The sequence below is a fragment of the Bos taurus genome, chromosome 3 (assembly GCF_002263795.3).
Source record: "Bos taurus isolate L1 Dominette 01449 registration number 42190680 breed Hereford chromosome 3, ARS-UCD2.0, whole genome shotgun sequence".
NCBI lineage: Eukaryota > Metazoa > Chordata > Mammalia > Artiodactyla > Bovidae > Bos > Bos taurus.
The window spans coordinates 100,890,859-100,914,498 of NC_037330.1; the positions used below are offsets into that span (position 1 = coordinate 100,890,859).

At 38.8% G+C, this 23,640-nt stretch overlaps 1 protein-coding gene and 1 pseudogene across 1 annotated transcript in view; both read left to right on the plus strand.

Annotated features, from left to right (window-relative positions):
- The window catches only part of ZSWIM5 (zinc finger SWIM-type containing 5), a 158,931-nt gene that overhangs the window by 39,758 nt on the left and 95,533 nt on the right, over positions 1 to 23,640 (plus strand).
- LOC132344921 (small ribosomal subunit protein uS8-like) lies at positions 13,043 to 22,637 on the plus strand (annotated as a pseudogene).

A 23,640-nucleotide genomic window follows, 5' to 3' on the forward strand; every position in this document is an offset into this window, starting at 1 on the left:
ATGTGGGGAGACTAAGATACGACACAAATGGATTTATCTACGAAACAGAAACAGACTCACAGACATAGAGAACAAACTTGTGGTTGCCAGGGGGAAGGTTGGGGGAGGGATAAATTAGGATATGGGATTAAAGATATAAGCTACTATATGTAAAATAGATGAACAACAAGGTTCTATAGCACAAGAAATTATATTCACAATCCTATAATAATCCGTAATGGAAAAAAAATATGAGAAAGAATACATGTATATATATATAACTGAATTACTCTGCTATACACTAGAAACCAACACAGCATTGTAAATCAACTGTACTTCAATTAAAAAAAAAAAAAATAGGATAATAAAATACTACCAATAGTGAAAAAAGAGAAATTCCAAATCTGTCATTAGCTCCTTGGTCTTGCTTAAGTTATTTATGCAAAAACAAAGGAGAAAGGACCAACCTAGACAGCATATTAAAAAGCAGAGACATTACTTTGCCAACAAAGGTCCATCTAGTCAAGGCTATGGTTTTTCCAGTAGTCATGTATGGATGTGAGAGTTAGACTATAAAGAAAGCTGAGTGCTGAAGAATTGATGCATTTGAACTGTGGCATTGGAGGGGACTCTTGAGAGTCCCTTGGACTGCAAGGAGATCCAACCAGTCCATCCTAAAGGAGATCAGTGCTGGGTGTTCATTGAGGGACTGGTATTAAAGCTGAAACTGCAATACTTTGGCCACCTGATGCGGAGAGCTGACTCATTTGAAAAGACCTTGATGCTGGGAAAGATTGAGGGCAGGAAGAGAAGGGGATGACAGAAGATGAGATGCTTGGATGGCATCACTGACACAATGGACATGGGTTTGGGTGGACTCTGGGAGTTGGTGATGGACAGGGAGGCCTGGTGTGCTGTGGTTCATGGGATCGAAAAGACTCGGACACAACTGAGTGACTGAACTGAACTGAAAGGAGAAAAGGAAAGATATACCTATCTGAATGTAGAGTTCCAAAGAATAGCAAGGAGAGATAAGAAAGCTTTCCTAAGTGAAAAATGCACAGAAATAGAGGAAAACAGTAGAATGGGAAAGACTAGAGATCTCTTCAAGAAAATTAGAGATACCAGGGAACATTTCGTGCAAAGATGAGCATAGTAAAGGACAGAAATGGTATGGACCTAACAAGCAGAAGAGATTAAGAAGAGGTGGCAAGAATACACAGAAGAACTATACAAAAGAGATCTTCAGGAGATCTTCAGAAGACCTTCTCCTGAAGGTCAAAAAGATCTTCATGACCCAGATAACCACAATAGTGTGATCACTGATCTAGAGCCCAACACCTTGCAGTGCAAAGTCAAGTGGGCCTTAGCAAGCATCACTACGAAAAAAGTTAGTGGAGGTGATAGAATTCCAGCTGAGCTATTTCAAATCCTAAAAGATGATGCTGTTAATGTGCTACATTCAATATGCCAGCAAATTTGGAAAACTCAGCAGTGGCCACAGGATTGCAAAAGGTCAGTTTTCATTCCAATCCCAAAGAATGGCAATGCCCAAGAATGTTCAAACTACCAAACAATTGCACTCATCTTACACGCTAGCAAAGTAATGCTCCAAATCCTTCAAGCTAGGCTTCAACAGTACATAAACTGGGAACTTCCAGATGTACAAACTGGATTTAGAAAAGGCAGGGGAAGCAGAGATCAAATTGCAAACTTCCATTGGATTATAGAAAAAGCAAGAGAATTCCAGAAAAACATCTACTTCTGTTTCATTGACTATGCTAAAGCCTTTGACTATGTGGATCACAACAAACTGAAAAATTCTTCAAGAGATGGAAATACCAGACCACCTTACCTGCCTCCTGAGAAACCTGTATGAACGTCAAGAAGCAACAGTTAGAACAGGACATGGAACAACGGACTGGTTTTAAATTGGGAAAGGATTATGTCAAGGCTGTATATTGTCACCCTGCCTATTTAACTTCTATGCAGAGTACATCATGTGAAATGCAGGGCTGGATGAAGCACAAGCTAGAATCAAGATTGCCGGGTGAAATATCAATAACCTCAGATATGCAGATAACACCACCCTTATGGCAGAAAGCAAAGAGGAGCTAAAGAGCCTCTTGATGAAAGTGAAAGAAGAGAGTGAAAAAGCTGACTTAAAACTCAACATTCAAAAATTGGAGATCATGGCATCCGGTCCCATCACTTCATGGCAAATAGATGGGGAAACAATGGTAATAGTGACAGACTTTATTTTCTTCAGTTCCAAAATCACTGCGGACAGTGACTGCACCCATGAAATTAAAAGATGCTTGCTCCTTGGAACAAAAGCTATGACCAACCTAGACAGCATATTAAAAAGCAGAGACATTACTTTGCCAACAAAGGTCCGTCTAATCAAAGCTATGGTTTTTCCAGTAGTCATGTTTGGATGTGAGAGTTGGACTGTAAAGAAAACTGAGCGCCAAAGAACTGATGCTTTTAAACTGTAGTGTTGGAGAAGCCTCTTGAGAGTCCCTTAGACAGCAAGGAGATCCAACCAGTCAATCCTAAAGGAAATCAACTCTGAACATTTATTGGAAGGACTGATGCTGAAGCTCCAAAATGTTGGCCACCTGATATAATGAGCTGACTCATTGGAAAAGACCCTCATGCTAGGAAAAATTGAAGGCAGAAAGAGAAGGGGATGTGATGACAGAGGACAAGCTGGTTGGATGGCCTCCCTGACTCAATGGACGTGAGTTTGAGCAAGCTCCAGGGGATGATGAAGGACAGAGAAGCCTGGCGTGCTGCAGTCCATGGGGTCCCAAAGAGTTGGACACAACTGAGCAACTGAACAACAAAATGCTGTCTGTAATATAGGGTCATAATACGTACATCTTAGAATTGTTGTAAGGACATTTAATGAGAGATTACTATATGCCAGGCTCTGTGCGATATGCATTAATCTCATTTATATGAGAATATGTACTTCTCCACCTTCTTATATGGTTGGATTTTGAAAGAGGAGTAAAACAGTTCGTTTTGTGGGGAAACGAATGTGAGAAGGACATTCCAAGCAGAAGGCACTAGATGTACAGCTTACAAGGTAAAAGAATATGTGAAATAATGTGGTGTATTTGAGAGATGATGAGTGTAGCATGTGTGTGAAGGAAAAGTATAAGAAAGATGGAAATTGAGAGAAACTCAGGTCATTCATTGAGGGTCTGTCTTTCTAAGGAGTTTAGGCTATATCCTGTAAAGCAGATGGCACAAATTCAGTTGTTTATGGGGAGTCAGGCGGGAAAGGTAATTGAGTAAATTGCCTGGATAAGGACTGTGGTAAACTGAAAATCGGGCTTCCCAGGTGGTTCAGTGGTTAAGAATCCAGTTGTCAATGCAGGAGCCTTGGGTTTGATCCCTGGGTTGGGAAAATCCTCTGGAGGAGGAAATGGTAACCCACTCCAGTATTCATACCTGGAAAATCCCATAGATGCTCATCATTTCTCAAATACACCACTTTGTTTCACACATTCTTTTACCTTGTAAGCTGTACATCTAGTGCCTTCTGCTTGGAATGTCCTTCTCACATTTGTTTCCCCACAAAATGAACTGTTTTACTCCTCTTTCAAAATCCAACTGTATAAGAGGAGGCTACAGTCCATGGGTTGCAAAAAGAGTCAGACACTACTTAACGACTAAACAACAATAAACTGAAAGTCACAAATCACATGTGCCTTCTTATCTAGGTGTCCTTTCTTCTGCTTCAGCACAGTTTTCTATGTGGAAATTTGGACCCAGTGTTGCCAAATTTTCTGATTTTTTAAAGTAAAGTTATATATCGATATTTTAAATGTGAAATCATATTTCCCAAGCACCAGTGTGTGGCGGGGGGCGGCAGTCCTTTACCTTTATTTTTTACTTAACCTGTGGGCTGTTTATGTCCTCTGCTGAAGATAATTGGGAAGCCATACAAGCTTTTTAATAACAAGGGTAGTGACGTGGCCAGATTCGATTTTGAGATAGATCATTCTCGCCTCAGTGTGGAGAATGGATTGGTGAGAATAAAGAATGAACATAGAAAGCTGTTGTAATAGAAAAAAGTGAGAGAAGTGACTAGCTTAAGGCAGTGGCATAGGGGTCAAAGTGGGAGTGGGAGGTGAAGCGCTCATTTCAATGCCGTGCTTCCCAATATGTTCATTTTCATGGGCCACTGTGTATGTTTGGAAAGATTTGTGTCTTGCAAATAAGCTGTATTTATTAATAATCATACTCCAGTATTCTTGCCTGAAAAATTCCATGGACAGAGGAGCCTGGTGGGCTACAGTCCATGGGGTTGCAGAGTCAGATACAGTTGAGCAACTGACACTTGCACTTTTTTTCTCTTAGTAATCATATCACCATAAAATTGTAATCACTAGTTATAAGGTCTTATAGGCATAAAGTAACTATGCATACTGCATTACGTTAATGCAATTTTAGTTCATAGTAAAAAAAAAGGCAAGCAAAACAAAACTTAGGCCTGAAGCTGTAATTAGCTTTTGTAACCTTACTGTAAGTATAACTACAATAGGGAAAAGTGAATATGTACAGTTCTTAATTACTGCTCAAATTAAATCTAGCCAAAAAAAGGGAATATACATTACTCAGAAATTTGACTGTAATATACTTTGAATCAGGAGAATTCCAACTAACATTTTCTAATCAGTTCATTATATTAGTCTCAAACATTTTGATCTTAAGACCTCTTTGTTAAAAATTACTGAGGTCTCCCAAAGAGCATTTGCTTATGTGGGTCATATCTATCAATATTTACAGTATTAGAAGTTAAAATTTAAATGAAGGATCCGTTTTAGAGAGTAGGTCTCTCCAAGAAAGCTATCTGAAGAATGCAAAATACATAATCTGTCCTTTGTTTTCTAGTCAGTTTGACAGATGAATCATAATCATATCTGTTACCTTTACAAATTGGAAAATGAGAAGCCCAGGCTAGTCACAGAAACTTAAAAAAAAAAAAAGACTAACATACTTTGTAACAACAATAACAAATAACTAGTATTTACTGATTGCTTCAGTTCAGTTCAGTTCAGTTGGTCAGGCATGTCCGACTCTTTGCGACCCCATGAATCACAGCACGCCAGGCCTCCCTGTCCATCACCAACTCCCGGAGTTCACTCAAACTCATGTCCATCGAGTCAGTGATGCCATCCAGCCATCTCATCCTCTGTCGTCCCCTTCTCCTCCTGATTGCTTACTATATGCTAAAAGTATTCCATGCTAAGGGCTTTATAAACTTATTTAATCCTCATAGCAGTGACATAAGATAGATAATATTACCAACTCCATTTTATAAATGAAAGAAACAGGATTTAGAAGAGTTAACTAACTTGAATAGTAAACCAAGGGGACAGAATTTAGATTCAGAACCTGAATTTTTTTATAGCAATAAATAGAACACAAACAGTAAAGTTAGTTCTATACTGTATAACAACAATTATGGTAATTGTTAGAGCTGAATTAACTTATTTGTAGTACGTTATCAGCACAACTTGTGTTTAAAGTCTTATTATGTTGAAATTATTCCATAAAAAGGCTTTTGGGTTAAACCTGTTTTATGTGAATTTCTGCTGGAGATGAAATACAGCTGACTGGTATAGACAGCATTTAGTACAATTGTATTTGCAATAGCCTGTCATTTAAATTTTCCATGTGCTGTAACAGATGACTGTTAGCACAACACAATTTGAATTTTTCACCTTTTTCTTTTCAGTTTTACCTCCAGATGAATTTCATTTGATTTAACTGCTTTTAGGTTCAGCCTTACTTTGAATATGTTACTGAATTTGAATAAAAGAAAGATATATTACTCTCTTCCCAGGAGCCCTAATTCGTTATGGTTTCAACTATTGCAGTGCTTTTCACCATTGTGAAAATTCAAATTTTTATAGAGTTTTACAGCATAAGAATTGCAGTTCAGCTATTTAAGGCAGCAACTGCCACATTATCATAGAACTGAAATAAAAAAGAACAGAACTAACATTTATTGGAAACCTTTTATATGCCAGATATGTCAAAATCTGTTGTCTAAATCATCATAACAACCCCATAAAGGTAAGTGTTATCTCTGTTTTACAGATGGGAAAAAATGCCCCCAAAGTTAAATACTGTGCTCAAATTCCCATAGCTAGTTATAGGTAGAGCCAAGATTTAAATCCAAATCTATATGATTTCAAAGAGAGAAGTTCTGTAACCTTACTTAAAAACTGTAAGCAATTCAGTCAATAAATACTTATCACTTGGGATACTATTTGCCAAACATATATTTGAACAAAGATTGATATCTAGATGTATGAATAACTCTTGCAATTTTATAATAAGACAAGCAACCCAATATAATATGGGCAAAAGATGCAAACAAATACATCACAAAAGACTATTCTATACAAATGGCTTATAAGCACAATAAAAAGCAATCAACGTTATTAGTCATCAGGGAAATGTAAATTAAAACCACAATGAGATAGTATTACTGTATTCCCACCAGAATGGCTAAAATTAAAAGGCCAAATATTGGTAAGGATGTGAAGCAATCAGAAGTCTTATACATTGTTTTTTTGGAATATAAAAATGGTATAAGGGTCTTCCCTGCTGGCTCAAATGGTAAAGAATCTGCCTGCAGTGCAGGAGACCCAGGTTTGATCCCTGGGTTGGGAATGTCTCCTGGAGAAGGGAATGGCTACCACTCCAATATTCTTGCCTGGAGAATCCCATGGACAGAGGAGCCCAGCGGGCTATGATCCATGGAATCACAAAGAGTCAGACTTGACTGAGCAACTAGCCCTGTCAAAATGGTATAACCACTTTGGAAAATGGTCTACAGATACACCTACCCTATGATCAGAAATTCCACTCAGGTATTTACTCAAAATAAATTAAAGCACATTTCAAAAATTGTCAACAAAAAACCATGTACAAGAATGTCCATAGCAGCTTTAGTTGTAATAGCCCTGTTATGCTTGAACAGAAGGATGGCTAAACTGTTTCATTTGTACAGTGGACTACTACTCAGCAGTAAAGAGGAGCAAACTACTGATATGTTCAACAACATAAGTATGTCTCAAGAATATTATGCTAAGTGGAAAAGCCTCATTCAAAAGAGTGCATGTTGTTTGATATCAATATAGGAAGTTCTAAAATAGGCAAAACTAATCAATAATTAGGTGCGAGTTCTATCCTTAGGTCAGGAAGATCCCCTGGAGTGGGAAATGGCAACCCACTCCAGTATTCTTGCCTGGAAAATTCCGTGGACAGATGAGCCTGGCAGGCTACAGTCCATAGGGCCACAAAGAGTCAGACACAGCTGAGTTGATGTTGAGTGGATTCAGCATCTGAAAGAAGACTCAAATTTCCTTTGAAAACAATTGAAGACATGAAATCAATAGTTAAAAAAAGGAGAACAGTGGTTGCCTCTGGAGGGGATTGACTGGTGAGGGGCATGAGAAAACTTTCTGGGGTGATGGTAAGGTTTTATATCTTTGACTGCTTTTCTAAAATTTCCTTGTTCATTGCAAGTGCATGTTAGTACAATTGATTTTTGTATATTGATCTTATAACCTTGCTGAAATTGTTTATTTATCTCTAATAGTTTTTGTGTAGCTCCCTCAGGATTTCTTTTTCTTTTTTTTTTTTTAAACTTTACATAATTGTATTAGTTTTGCCAAATATCAAAATGAATCCATCACAGGTATACATGTGCTCCCCATCCTGAACCCTCCTCCCTCCTCCCTCCCCATACCATCCCTCTGGGTCATCCCAGTGCACTAGCCCCAAGCATCCAGTATCGTGCATCGAACCTGGACTGGCATCTCATTTCATACATGATATTTTACATGTTTCAATGCCATTCTCCCCAATCTTCCCACCCTCTCCCTCTCCCACAGAGTCCATAAGACTGTTCTATACATCAGTGTCTCTTTTGCTGTCTCATACACAGGGTTATTGTTAGCATCTTTCTAAATTCCATATATATGCGTTAGTATATTGTATTGATGTTTTTCCTTCTGGCTTACTTCACTCTGTATAATAGGCTCCAGTTTCATCCACCTCATTAGAACTGATTCAAATGAATTCTTTTTAAGGATTTCTTGTATATAAGGCCATTCCATATGTGAATAGAGTTAGTAGTTTTACTTCTTCCATCCCAGTTTGAATGCCTTTTATTTCTTTTTGCCTAGTAAGGTTTCTCATCACCTTTGTAGTCTGTATATGTTCTATCAAATCTTGGTATAATTAACTGCCTTCTGGGTGTGTCCACTCTAGATCATCAGACTCACTATGTCCAAGACTGAACTCACTGTTTCTATCAAAATCTTCTTCCTCTGGAATCTGCTGTCTTGCTAATGACATCACATCCAACTAATTATTTAGTCAGAAAACTGAGACTCACCTTTGACTCCTCCATTTTCCTTACCCATCATATCTAATCCACCACTCTGTCCTGATGGTCCTGCTTCCTAAATCTCTTGAATCAGTCTAAAACTTATCCTTTCTGCTGCCACTACCCTTGGTCAAACTATCATCATCTCTTGCCAGGACTATTATTGCACTTGCTTAACTGGTTCCTCCAGAAGCTACTCTTTACTTTCATTTCCCTTTTCTTCACATATCTCTCAGCATGATCTTTCTTTCTTTTTTTTCTAAATTGTTTATTTATTTGGGGCTATGCTGGGTTTTTGTTGCTCCATGGGCTTTTTTCTCTAGTTGCTGCGAGCAGGGACTACTCTCTAGTTGTGGTGTGCTGGTTTCTCATTGCGGTGGCTTCTCTTGTTGCAGAGCATGGGCTCTAGGGCACACGAGCTTCAGTAGTTCCGGCTCCCAATCTCTAGAGCACAGGTTCAGTAGTTATAGCACATAGGCTTAGTTGCCCCATGGCATATGGGCTTTTCACAGACCAGGGATGGAACCCATGTCCTCTGCATTGACAGGAAGATTCTTTACCACTGAGCCTCCAGGGAAGCCCAGCATGATCTTTCTGAAAAAAACAGTTGTGACTGGGTCACTGCCCTGCTTAACACCTTCTTATGGCTTCCCGTTCAAGTCTAGCATGGTTTGAGTCCCTGCCTTGCTTGCTCCCATTACTCTTTTTATAAAAAACAAAACACGGTCTGTGAGGCCTTTTAACTTTGTGTGTGCGTGCTCAGTCAGGTCCAACTCTTTGTGACCCCATGAATTGTAGCCCACCATGCTCCTCCGTCCATGGGATTTTCCAGGTAAGAATACTGAAGTGGCTTGCCATTTCCTGCTCCAGGGGATTTTCCTGACCTAGGAATTGAACATGTATCTTCTGCATTGCCAGTCGAATTCTTGACCACTGTGCCACCTGGGAAGCCAAGGTCATCACCACCTATTTATAATGTCTTTTAATAAAATATATATAAGTGAAAACTTACTAAGTATTACTCTATCATCCTGAAATTTTAAAATGACAGATGCACACATTTTTTTAAAAGTTAGACATACTAAATAGATACAAACTGTAATGTCTAAAAGATACTTAAAAAACTAACTTCATTGAAATTTTTGGTTTATAAATATCACCTTAAATGCAGAGTGTCAAGAAGCTTAAATAACTATGTATTATAATGGTTAGCCACATATATGTTACATATTCTTTAAAGTATGGCTCTGCCTACTTTTCCATTGTTACACTGGCTTTCTTTTGCTTCCTTGAGCTAGATATGTATTGATCTTTAAATACCGAAGGGCTGGGATCATATACCAATGTTTATTCAGGGCCTGACGCATGGTTAGGTACCAATAAATATTAGTTAAGTAAATACAGATTATTATGTGCCAAGGTAGAGATGGATATGTTCATTATCTTAATTGTGATGATGGTTTCACGTATGTTTGTTAAAACTTATGTAAAACTTAATCAAAACATAACCTATTGTATACTTTAAATACATGTAATTTGTTACATATAATTTTTTCTTAACAAAGCTGCTAAACAAGCAGCTATGTTCTGTTTTAGGGTCTTGGCACAGTCTTTTTATCTGGAATCTTCATTTGCTCTAATTTGCTCACCTGGTGGTAGTGGTGTGCTCAGTTGTGTCCAACTCTTTGCGACCCTATGGACTGTAGCCCACCAGGCTCCTCTGTCCATGGGGTTCTCCAGGCAAGAATACTGGAGTGGGTTGCCATTTCCTCCTCCAAATTTGCTCACCTGATTCCTACCTTTTTTTTAGTCTTTGCTTAAATATATTTCTTCAGGTTCTAGCTTGGAATCCTCATTCATATCCCACTAGATTAGTTCTCCCTTTTACATATCCTGTCCTTCAGAGCATTTCTCATAATTATGAATAATTATGAGGTATTTGTTTAATGTCATCTTTCCCCCAAACTGTAAGCTTCCTCAGGATTGGGACCATGCCTTTTTTGTTCACTAATGAATCCTAGGGATGTATTATAGGTGCTCCACTCCAGTGTTCTTGCCTGGAGAATCCCAGGGACTGGGGAGCCTGGTGGGCTGCCGTCTATGGGGTTGCACAGAGTCGGACACAACTAAAGTGACTTAGCAGCAGCAGCAAATATTTTTTGACTGAATTAACAAGTATCTATCCATTTATTCTGCACATATTCATTGAGCTCTACCAGTAACCAGGGACTATTCTAGGTTCTGGAGTTACAGCGATAAACAAAACAGACAAAAAAAAATCTCTGTACTCACAGAACTTATATTTAAGAGTCAGAATACAGACAGTTAAATAGCAGGTGGTAGCAAGTGCTGTGCAGAAAAATAAAGCAGGGAAGGGGAATAAGTGGTGCTGAGGCATATGGAGAATTGTCTCATTGCCCATGGAGACAGGGATTACTATCTGGGCATTGAGGAATGACCTACAAGCTCTGGACTTCTTGAAGTGGTGAGGCATAAAGGGCATTGTGTGATTAGTCCTGAAGGTCTCATGGCAATTAGTTGAAGCTGTGAATGTTGAGCAATAGGAGGATCAGGAGTCTTGCTAGGATCACGCACAATCCATGGTTCTTTCTGTTTATCCTGCGAATAGTGATGGGGAAGTTTAGGTGTTTTATCTAGAGTACATAGAGTGCTGGATGTTTTCCTTAATTGCTCTTAATAGATTTTTTAAATTATTTATTTATTTATTTGGTGGCACCGGGTCTTAGTTGTGGCATGAGGGATCTTTAGGTGCAGCATTTGAACCATTAGTTGCAGCATGTGGGATCTAGTTCCTGATGAGGGATCAAACCTTGACCCCTGCATTGGGAGCTTGAAATCTTAGCCCCTGGATCACCAGGGAAGTTCTGCTACTGACAGATTTGTAAAATACTAACCACCAGTAAAAATGCAAAAGGCAAAATGGTTGTCTGAGGAGGCCTTACAAATAGCTATGAAAAGAAGAGAAGAGAAAGGCAAAGGAGAAAAGGAAAGATATACCCATTTGAATGCAGAGTTCCAGAGAATAGCGAGGAGAGATAAGAAAGCCTTCCTCAATGATCAATGCAAAGAAATAGAGGGAAACAATAGAATGGGAAAGACTAGCGATCTCTTCAAAAAAATTAGAGATACCAAGAGAAATTTTCATGCAAAGTTGGGCACAATAAAGGACAGAAATGGCACGGACCCAACAGAAGCAGAAGATATTAAGAAGAGGTGGCAAGAATACACAGAAGAACTATACAAAAAAGATCTTCATGACCCAGATAACCACGATGGCGTGATCACTCACCTAGAGCCAGACATCCTGGAATGCAAAGTCAAGTGGGCCTTAGATAGCATCACTACGAACAAAGCTAGTGGAGGTGATGGAATTCCAGGTGAGCTATTTCAAATCCTAAAATAGGATACTGTGAAAGTGCTGCACTCAATATGCCAGCAAATTTGGAAAACTCAGCAGTGGCCACAGGACTGCAAAAGGTCAGTTTTCATTCCAGTCCCAAAGAAAGGCAATGTCAAATAATGCTCAAACTCCCGCACAATTGCACTCATCTCACACGCTAGTAAGATAATGCTCAAAATTCTCCAAGCCAAGCTTCAATAGTATGTGAACCGAGAACTTCCAGATATTCCAGCTGGATTTAGAAAAGGCAGAGGAACCAGAGAACAAATTGCCAACATCCCCTGGATCATCGAAAAAGCAAGAGAGTTCCAGAAAAACATCTACTTCTGCTTTATTGACTATGCCAAAGCCTTTGACTGTGTGGATCACAACAAACTGTGGAAAATTCTGAAAGAGATGATAATACCAGATCACCTGACCTGCCTCCTGAAAAATCTGTATGCGGGTCAAGAAGCAACAGTTAGAACTGAACATGGAACAACAGACTGGTTCCAAATCAGAAAAGAAGTAAGTCAAGGCTGTACACAAGCTGGAATCAAGATTGCCGGGAGAAATATCAATAACCTCAGATATGCAGCTGACACCACACTTGTGGCAGAAAGTGAAGAAGAACTAAGGAACCTCTTGATGAAAGTGAAAGAGGAGAATGAAAAAGCTGGCTTAAAACTCAACATTCAGAAAACTAAGATCATGGCATCTGGTCTCATCACTTCATGGCAAATAGATGGGGAAACAGTGAAAACAGTGACAGACTTTATTTTTGGGGGCTCCAAAATCACTGCTCATGGTGACTGCAGCCATGAAATTAAAGGGTGCTTGCTCCTTGGAAGAAAAGTTATGACCAACCTAGACAGCATATTAAAAAGCAGAGACATTACTTTGCCAACAAAGGTCCGTCTAGTCAAGGCTATGGTTTTTCCTGTGGTCATGTATGGATGTGAGAGTTGGACTGTGAAGAAGGCTGAGCACCGAAGAATTGATGCTTTTTAAGTGTGGTGTTGGAGAAGACTCTTGAGAGTCCCTTGGACTGCAAGGAGATCCAAACAGTCCATTCTAAAGGAGATCAGTCCTGGGATTTCTTTGGAAGGACTGATGCTAAAGCTGAAACTCTAATATTTTGGCCACCTCATGTGAAGAGTTGACTCATTTGAAAAGACCCTGATGCTGGGAAGGATTGAAAGTGGGAGGAGAAGGGGACGACAGAGGATGAGATGGTTGGATGGCATCACCAACTCAATGGACATGAGTTTGGGTAAACTCTGGGGGTTGGTGATGGACAGGGAGGCCTGGCATGCTGCAGTCCATGGGGTTGCAAAGAGTTGGACACGACTGAGTGACTGAACTGAACTTACAGTCACCAAGATTCCTCTGGGATTAGAAGTAGGAATAAGGGTTTGTTCATTCTAAATAGAAGGTGTATCTTTGAAGCTTTCAGACAATACAGTGGAAAGGGAAATGCTTGTACTCAGCTATTACATGGCAAAGGGTGTGTGCATGCATGCATGTGTATATGCTCAATTGTGTCCAACTCTTTGCAGACTGTAGCCTGCCAGCCTCCGCTATCTATGTAATTTTTCAGGCAAGAATACTGGAGTGGGTTGCCATTTCCTCTTCAAGGGGATCTTCTCGGGTTTGAAGTTGTGTCTCTTGGATCTCCTGGATTGGGAGGCAGATTCTTTACCAACTGTGCCACCTTGGAAGCCTGAGAACGGGTGATATTCTGCTGAATATAGCATATAGGGACTTGGGTTGCCTTAAATTTAAATTAGAGAATAAGAGACTGCATTTTCACTTTGGGTTTTATAATGCAGATCACACCAGCTGTAATAACATATGTAAAGATTTAGTAGAGTCTGGCTCACTGCAAGTAATCAATAAATATGGTTGTTATTATTTTAGAGACAGAAACAAAGGTGTTTGTTTGGATGCCTCTCTTCCACCCCAAACTGAATGTGTGTGTGTAGCCAGTTATTTCCCACAAACTCAGATATTTCTCCTAATTTCCCTGTTGTGATCATTCTCTCCGATATGTGGCCTTTTGTGTCTGGTTTCTTTCTCTTAACGTTTTCAAGGTTCATCCCAGTTGTAGCATTCTGTCTTTTTATGGCTGAATAATATTATGTTGGGCATCCCTAGTAACTCAGTTGGTAAAGAATCTGTCTGCAATGCGGGAGATTCCTGGGTCAGAAAGATCTGCTGGAGAAGGGATAGGCTACCCACTCCAGTATTCTTGGGGTTCCCTGGTGTCTCAACTGGTAAAGAATCCATCTGCAATGCAGGAGACCTGGCTTCAGTCCTTGGGTTGGGAAGATCCCCTGGAGAAGGGAACAGCTACCCACTCCAGTATTCTGGTCTGGAGAATTCCACGAACTGTACATTCCATGGGGTCACAAAGAGTTGGTGTTGTTTTCGCTTTGGCTCCATCTCTTCATTCTTTCTGGAGTTATTTCTCCACCCTTCTCCAGTAGTGTATTTGAAAATTCTTAAAGAGATGGGAATACCAGACCATCTTACCTGCCTTCTGAGAAATCTGTATGCAGGTCAAGAAGCAACAGTTAGAACTGGACATGGAACAACAGACTGGTTCCAAATTGAGAGAGGAGTATGTCAAGACTATATATTGTCACCCTGCTTATTTAACTTCTATGCAGAGTACATCATGCAAAAAGCCAGGATGGATGAAGCACAAGCTGGAATCAAGATTGCTGGGAGAAATATCTATAACCTCACATATGCAGATAACACCACCCTTATGGCAGAAAGCAAAGAGGAACTGAAGAATCTCTTGATGAAAGTGAAAGAGGAGAGTGAAAAAGCTGGCTTAGCTCTTTCTGCCATCTTTCCGTGCTGAATGGTGCACATGAATGTCCTGGCTGATGCTCTCAAGAGTATCAAGAATGCTGAAAAGAGAGGCAAATGCCAGGTCCTTATTACGCTGTGCTCCAAAATCATCATTGGGTTTCTAACTGATGATGAATCATGGTTACATTAGCGAATTTGAAATCATTGATGATCACAGAGCTGGGAATATTGTTGTGAACCTCACAGGCAGGCTAAATAAGTGTGGAGTGATCAGCCCCATATTTGATGTACAACTCAAAGATCTAGAAAAATGGCAGAATAACCTGCTCCCATCCCATCAGTTTGATTTCATTGTACTGACAACCTCAGCTGGCATCATGGACAATGAAGAAGCAAGATGAAAACATGCAGGAGGGAAAATCTTTGGATTCTTTTTCTAGGGATGTAATACATACAAATAAAATGCCTCAGAAGGGGGAAAGGAAAAAACCTGGCTTAAATCTCACCATTCAGAAAACTAATATCATGGCATCTGGTCCCATCACTTCATGGCAAATAGATGGGGTGACATTGGAAACAGTGACCAGCTTTATTTTCTTGGGCCCCAAAATCACTGCAGCCATGAAATTAAAAGATGCTTGCTCCTTGGAAGAAAAGCTATGACCAACCTAGACAGTATATTAAAAAGCAGAGGCGTTACTTTGCCGATACAGGTCCATCTAGTCAAAGCTATGGTTTTTCCAGTAGTCATGTATGGATGTGAGAATTAGACCATAAGGAAAGCTGAGCACTGAAGAATTGATGTTTTTGAACTGTAGTGTTGGAGAAGACCCTTGAGAGTCCCTTGGACTGCAAGGAGATCTAACCAGTCCATCCTAAAGGAAGTCAGTCCAGAATATTCATTAGAAGGACTGATCCTGAATCTGAAGCTCCAACACTTTGGCCACCTGATATGAAGAACTGACACAATTCAGCGACTGAACAACAACTATTAAAAACACAATAATCTATAAGAACTTACTGAAAGCTAATACTACTTTATTAGGCTTAATGATAAAAGTCATCAACTGAATATACAATTTAACTTAAATCTTTATGGAACGACCATACAAGGTATACATAAACACTCTACTATTGTTAAATTTATGATTTATTGGTGAAAGTAATTGTACATATTGGCACATACTACACAGCAATATCTATATGAGATTGATCATATAGCCTTTTAAAACCTTCCTAACAGAGTATATTAGGGTACCAAATTAAATCAAGACTTTAAGAATGAAAGAACATAAAAAACAGTATTGTACAAATTAAGTCTTACTTTCATTTATTTATAACAAGTGCATCATCCAGGGCACTCACATGAGAGTACAGAAAATAGAGTTAAATATTTGTTTATATTGAAAAATGACATGTATCTTTGTAATAAATATGTTTCAAATTTATAACATTCTTTACAAATCAGTATTTTGTTCACTTTCCCAGATAAATCATGTTAAAGCACAAATTGATATAATAACTTTTAGGCTATCATAGAAAAGCTACCATAAAGAAGATATATAAATGACCAATAAGCTCATAAAAAGATGTTTAATATCATCAACCATTAATAAAATGTAGATCAAAACCACAGTGAGATACCACTTCATACCACTATGATGATTATAATCAAAACAATGGATGATAACAAGTGCTGAGAGGACCTGATAAAATAGGAACCCCTGTACATTGTTGGAAACATAAAATGTTAGAGCAGCTATAGAAAACAATTTGGCAGTTCCCTAAAAGTTGAAAACAGAATTACCATATGAACCAGCAATTCCACTCCTCAGCATACACCCAAGAGAAATGAAAATATATGTCTACCCAGAGACTTGTACAAAAATGTTTATATATCAGTATTATTCATAATGGCTGAAAGGTGGAAACAACTCAATGTCCACCAACTAATTAATAAATTGTGGTGTATCAATACAATATAATATTCAGTTCAGTTCAGTTCATTTGCTCAGTTCAGTTCAGTCTCTCAGTCATGTCTGACTCTTTGTGACCGCATGAATCACAGCACGCCAGGCCTCCCTGTCCATCACCATCTCCCGGAGTTCACTCAAACTCATGTCCATCGAGTCGGTGATGCCATCCAGCCATCTCATCCTCTGTCGTCCCCTTCTCCTCCTGCCCCCAATCCCTCCCAGCATCAGGGTCTTTTCCGATGAGTCAACTCTTCGCATGAGGTGGCCAAAGTACTGGAGTTTCAGCTTTAGCATCATTCCTTCCAAAGAACACCCAGGACTCAGTTGCGTCCAATTCTTTGCGACCCCATGGACTGCAGCACGCCAGGCCTCCCTGTCTATCACCAACTCCCTGGGCTTGCTCAAACTCATGTGTATTGAGTCAGTGATGCTATCCAACCATTTTATCCTCTATCTTCCCCTTCTCCTCCTGCCTTCAGTCTTTCCCAGCATCAGAGTCTTTTCCAGTGAATTATGTATTTTGTTATGTATTTTAACAGTTACATATTTTGAAGAGTTTGTTTTCTTTTGTCACTCCCCTAAGCATCTGTGACCTTGAAGTATGTTGATATAAATTGAAGGGAGGAAAAAAATTAGTATAAATATTATAAGACAAGTACTACAGATATTATAAAGAAAATTGTCTATTTGGTGTATTATAAAAGGTTTCCTTATCTACCTTTGAGAAAGGGTCTACTGAATATCACCTATCCAAGGGAGGCTATCACTGTATATCGCTTTGTCTGCTTCCTTTTAGAAAAACCTCATGATGCTCTAGGATATGCAATTAGCAAAGCTTTGGGTCTCACAAAAGCCTGAATACGTCTTTGATTGGTTATATATTAAAGGAAATAGCCCACAGCATGGTGCCAGACAAGTGTAGAGCCCAACCAATTTGATCCTTAAGCAGGGAGAAGAATTCTATTCATCATTAAGAGGTTAGATCATAAAATGTTGTAATTATTTCAGCCTCAATTGGTTTAAAGCTTTTTTTTTTTTTTTTCAGTAAAACTTCTCTTCAAATTTTGAGGCAAGAAGACAGTTTTCATTTTGATGACCTTTTGCATTGTGTCTTTCTTCAAGTCCTCCCACCCTGCCCTGTGGCCTACTCTGTTTGCTATTCAAATCTGAATCATAATGTGCATCTGCAGGGATCGGAATCATGTGACTGACTGAAGTGTCTCTTGTCATTTATTAACATTCTTTGAATATCTAATTTTGACATATTATTTGGCTGTGTCATGAAGAAATTTGCTCCTGCTCTTGACTGTTTCAGAGGTGGGTGCATATGAAAAATTATTATTTTTTTCTCTTTCATCTCTACACAGTTATTTTTGTTTTTGTTTTTTAGTTACAAAATGGAACAAAGAATGACAGCCACATTGGGCCTTGACAGGGATCCTTTTACTTGAAGGGCCACTCCTATAATGAATGATTTTTATTCAAGTGAATATTCATATATTTCTCTGACTCTAATTTGTATGAAATGACAGCCTGCAGACCATTTTATTTGATTACAGTCCTTTCACCTTCATTATCTTTTATGTCTATTTAAACTCTGGACTTGCCATATCCATCTTGACCCTCCCCCACATCTCTCTGTTTGTATTTTCTTTCATTGCAATTTTCCTCTTTTCTCTTCTGTGGGCATTCACAGATTGTTTTTGGAGTTCATTAAAAAGAGAGTGTGTTGTCTGGGTAGAAAATTACATTTGCATGCTTGAGAGAGGCCTAAGGGTTTTTGTGGGGTTTGGCAAGGATCCTGGCTTTTTTTTCCTTTTTGGAGGGAAGAATGAGGAAAGGGGGTAATAATAAGGGATTTTTGGAAAGGAGAAAAGTAAGAGTTGTTTAGGTGATTTCTTTCCTCATTTTTCCCTTCCCATAGTATATGCATCTAGCTGATTTTCATTTTTTTTTTGCATGTATAAACCACTTGACTAACAATGGGAGAGATTAGAGACTTTTCTTAGAACTATTTTTGAATGCACAGTAGAGTTCTGCAAAGCAGAAACCTCTCTTATGGTGATAATTGTACATTTTCTAGTGAACATGGCAAGTTGCAGCATGTATACATATACATTTTTCTCCCTTGTGGTAACTGGAGGGGGTTTTATATGGGAAAATTGTTTCTTAAATTAATATGACATTTCATTTAAACTGGAATCTACGTAGAATTCTAGTTATGTTTTGAATTAGGATTCCACACTTTCAAAATTTAAGTTTTGAGGTATAATATTTAGCCCTTTTTGAAGGTGATAATGTTTTTCCTTTTTTATTAAAAGTGATATCATTTGTTATTTAGAACTTGTCATTGGTGCCCATTGGGACATTAGGGAAACCGTGGAACATTTATAATAAAAGTATATTTTTTAGCAGTGATAGAAGAATTTGGCTAAGTTCAGAGTTAATACAAAAAATGTGGGTTGCAGGCATAGGACCAAGGGTCATATGGGTCAGGATTGATCAGGAAAATCAGGGAGTTATTTTGTGCTGTGTTGGATATTCATAGGAAAATAAGTTGATTTATTATAGAGTACCCATAGAGTTGAATCTTAAAAAAAAAAAAAAAAGTCTAACTGACTTATTATGTACTATAAATCCATTCAGCAAATATTTTTAATTGAATACTGACTCTGTTCATAGGGACTAGGACTAAAAAAATGAGTAAGATATAATAGTTATCCTCAAGGAACTTGTAATCACCATGACTATGTACATTTGCATCTGTGTTTGTATGTTGTCTGTAAGATCTAGAAACATAGATACTTTTATTTTATACTTATATATATATTTTTAAGATCTAAGTACAAAGGAATTATACTCCAATTAAAAAAGATCCAAGAAGTCCTTGATGAAAGGTATATTTTCCTGTTTTCAGACTTTATGTTTACCATATGGAATGTGTGTAAACAATTAGTTACAGTGTAAGTGCTGAAAAAAAGCTGTATGCAAAATAATTTGGACCACATCCACTTTTCATTCTCTACTGGATATTCACATTAGCCTATAAGGACTTCCCCGGTGGCTCAGCGATTAAGAACCTGCCTGCGATGCAGGAGACACAGAAGAAGGGAGTTCTGTCCCTGGGTCAGGAAGATCCCTTGGAGGAGGGCATGGCAACCCACTCTGGTATTCTTGCTGGGAAAATTGCATGGACAGAGGAGCCTGGTGGGCTACAGTCCATGGGGTAACACAGAGTCAGACACAAATGAAGCAACTGAGCACACACACATCAGCATATAAACATACTTTTATTTCTTGATTCTTAAAAAAATTATCTTCTCTTAGCTCTGCTAACTTCTGTCAGCTATTGTCCTATTTCTTTCCCATGCTCTGTACTTGTTAACTCTAATTTCCCTCCTCCCATTTTTTTCTTAAACCCATTTCAGCCAGTGTTGACCATCTTATTCCAATTGTATTCTCATCAGAGTCACTGATGACCTCTACATTACTAGTTGTCATTTCTTAGTCCTTGTCTAACTTGATTATCAGTAATATTTGATATAGATTACGCCCTCATCTTTGACTGATATTCTTCACAAGGTTTCCAAGATACTCTGCTCTCTTAGTTGAAATTTCTCCTTTGATGTTCAGTTGCTCTTCTCTCTTCTTCCTCTCTTTTGTCCCTCAACTTTGAAAAGTGTTTTTTAAAAAATCACACTGTAAAAAACCAAACTATTCTTTTCTTTTGATGTGTACAGTTCTATGAATTTTAACACATGTATTAGTTCAGTTTAGTCACAGTCGTGTCCGACTCTTTGCAACTCCATGGACTACAGCACGCCAGGCTTCCCTGTCCGTAACCAACTCCTGGAACTTACTTCCATTGAGTTGGTGATGCCATCCAACCATCTCATCTTCTGTTGTCCCCTTCTCCTGCCTTCTGTCTTTCCCAGCAGCAGGGTCTTTCCTGATGTGAAGAGTCAGTTCTTCATATCAGGTCGCCAATGTATTGGAGTTTCAGCTTCAGCATCAGTCCTTCCAATAAATATTCAGAGCTGATTTTTTAAGGATTGACTGGTTTGATCTCCCTGCAGTCCAAGGGACTCTCAAGAGTCTTCTCCAACACTGCAGTTCAAAGCATCAGTTCTTCAGCACTCAGTTTTCTCTATAGTCCAACTCTAACATCCATACATGACTACTGGAAAAACCATAGCTTTGACTAGATGCACCTTTGTTGGCAAAGTAATGTTTCTGCTTTTTGATGCACTGTCTAGGTTTGTCAGATTTTCTTCCAAGGGGCAAGCATAGATGTATACACCTGTATAGATTTGTGTAATCAGTACCATAATCAGGATACAGAACAATTCTATCACCCTGAAAATCTTCCTCACGTCATCTCTTTATAGTCAGACCTTTATCGCTTGGAAACCTTTGCTGTTCTCCATCATTATAATTTCATCTTTTAGAGAATGTCATATGAATGGAACTATACAGTATGTAACTTTTCTAGACTGGTTTCTTTTACTCAGCATAATACCTTTGCTATTCCTCTAAATTGTTGCATGTATCTTTTGTTTCTTCCTTCTTATTGCTGAGTAATATCCTTTGTATGGAAGTACCACAAATTGTTTATCCATTCACCTGGTGTAAAGGACTTTTGAATTGTTTTCCAGTTTGAGTTGTTTTGGGCAACTATGAACAGAACTGCTATAAACACTGATAATCAGGTTTTGTATAACAAAAGTTTTCATTCTCCAGGGAGAAATCCCAGGAGAGGGATTTCTGGGTTTATAAGAAACAAAAAAGATCTTCACGACCCAGATAATCACGATGGTGTGATCAGTAACCTAGAGTCAGACATCCTGGAATGTGAAGTCAAGTGGGCCTTAGAAAGTATCACTACGAACAAAGCTAATGGAGGTGATGGAATTCCAGTTGAGCTATTTCAAATCCTGGAAGATGATGCTCTGAAAGTGCTACACTCAATATGCCAGCACATTTGGAAAACTCAGCAGTGGCCACAGGACTGGAAAAGGTCAGTTTTCATTCCAATCCCAAAGAAAGGCAATGCCAAAGAATGCTCAAAGTACCGCACAATTGCACTCATCTCACACACTAGTAAACTAATGCTCAAAATTCTCCAAGCCTGGCTTCAGCAATATGTGAACCGTGAACTTCCAGATGTTCAAGCTGGTTTTAGAAAAGGCAGAGGAACCAGAGATCAAATTGCCAATGTCCGCTGGATCATGGAAAAAGCAAGAGAGTTCCAGAAAAACATCTATTTCTGCTTTATTGAGTATGCCAAAGCCTTTAACTGTGTGGATCACAATAAACTGTGGAAAATTCTGAAAGAGATGGGAATACCAGACCACCTGACCTGCCTCTTGAGAAACCTATATGCAGGTCAGGAAGCAACAGTTAGAACTGGACATGGAACAACAGACTGGTTCCAAATAGGAAAAGGAGTACATCAAGGCTGTATATTGTCACCCTGCTTATTTAACGTCTATGCAGAGTACATCATGAGAAACGCTGGGCTGGAAGAAGCACAAGCTGGAATCAAGATTGCCTAGAGAAATATCAATAACCTCAGATATGCAGATGACACCACCCTTATGGCAGAAAGTGAAGAGGAACTAAAAAGCCTCTTGATGAAAGTGAAAGAGGAGAGTGAAAAAGTTGACTTAGAGCTCAACATTCAGAAAACTAAGATCATGGCATTTGGTCCCATCACTTCATGGGAAATAGATGGGGAAACAGTGGAAACAGTGTCAGACTATATTTTTCTGGGCTCCAGATTTTGAGCTCCAAAATCACTGCAGATGGTGATTGCAGCCATGAAATTAAAAGACGCTTGGAAGGAAAGTTATGACCAACCTAGATAGCATACTCAAAAGCAGAGACATTACTGTGCCAACAAAGGTCCATCTAGTCAAGGCTATGGTTTTTCCAGTGGTCATGTATGGACGTGAGAGTTGGACTGTGAAGAAAGCTGAGTGCCTAAGAATTGATGCTTTTGAACTATGGTGTTGGAGAAGACTCTTGAGAGTCCCTTGGACTGCAAGGAGATCCAACCAGTCCATTCTAAAAGAGACCAGTCCTGGGTGTTCATTGGAAGAACTGATTCTAAAGCTGAAACTCAGTACTTTGGCCACCTCATGCGAAGAGTGGACCCATTGGAAAAGACTCTGATGCTGGGAGGGATTGGGGGCAGGAGGAGAAGGGGATGACAGAGGATGAGATGGCTGGATGGCATCACCGACTCGATGGATGTGAGTCTGAGTGAACTCCAGGAGTTGGTGATGGACAGGGAGGCCTGGCATGCTCCTATTCATGGGGTCGCAAAGAGTCAGACATGACTGAGTGACTGAACTGAACTGAAGAAACTGCCATGTGCTCTTCCAGGATGCCTGTACCATTTTGCATTCCTGCCTTCAGTGAATGAATGTCCCAGTCTGCATCCTCACCAACACTTAGTATTGTCAATTTTAAAATTTTTTACTTGTTTTGTCTTTGTTTGTTGTTTTATCTTGTCATTATTTTGATTTTCTCCATTCTCATAAATATATATCGAAGTGTTATTGTTTTAATTTGCAGTTCTTTGAGGGCTAATGATGTTGAACATCTTTTCATGTGCCTACTTGTCATTTACATGTTTTCTTTGGGGATGTGTCCAAATCTTTTGCCTAGTTTTATTTATTTATTTTTTTCCTTTTTTTTTTTTTTTCTAGTTTTAAATTAGACTCTTTGTTTACTTAATTTGAATTTTGAGAGTTTGCTGTGTATTCTGGATACAAGTCCTTTATTGGATATATGCTTTGCAGATATCACCTCCCAATCTCTTGCTTGTTTTTTACATCCTTTTAACAGTATCTCTGGTAGAGCAAAGGTTTTTAATATTAATGAAGTCTAACTTATCAGCTTTTTCTTTTGTGGATTGTGCTTTTGCTGACATGTCTAAAAACTCCTTCATATACAGTGGCTGAGCAATAAGGTCCTACTGTAAACACAGGGATCTATATTCAACGTCCTGGGATAAACCATAATGGAAAAGAATA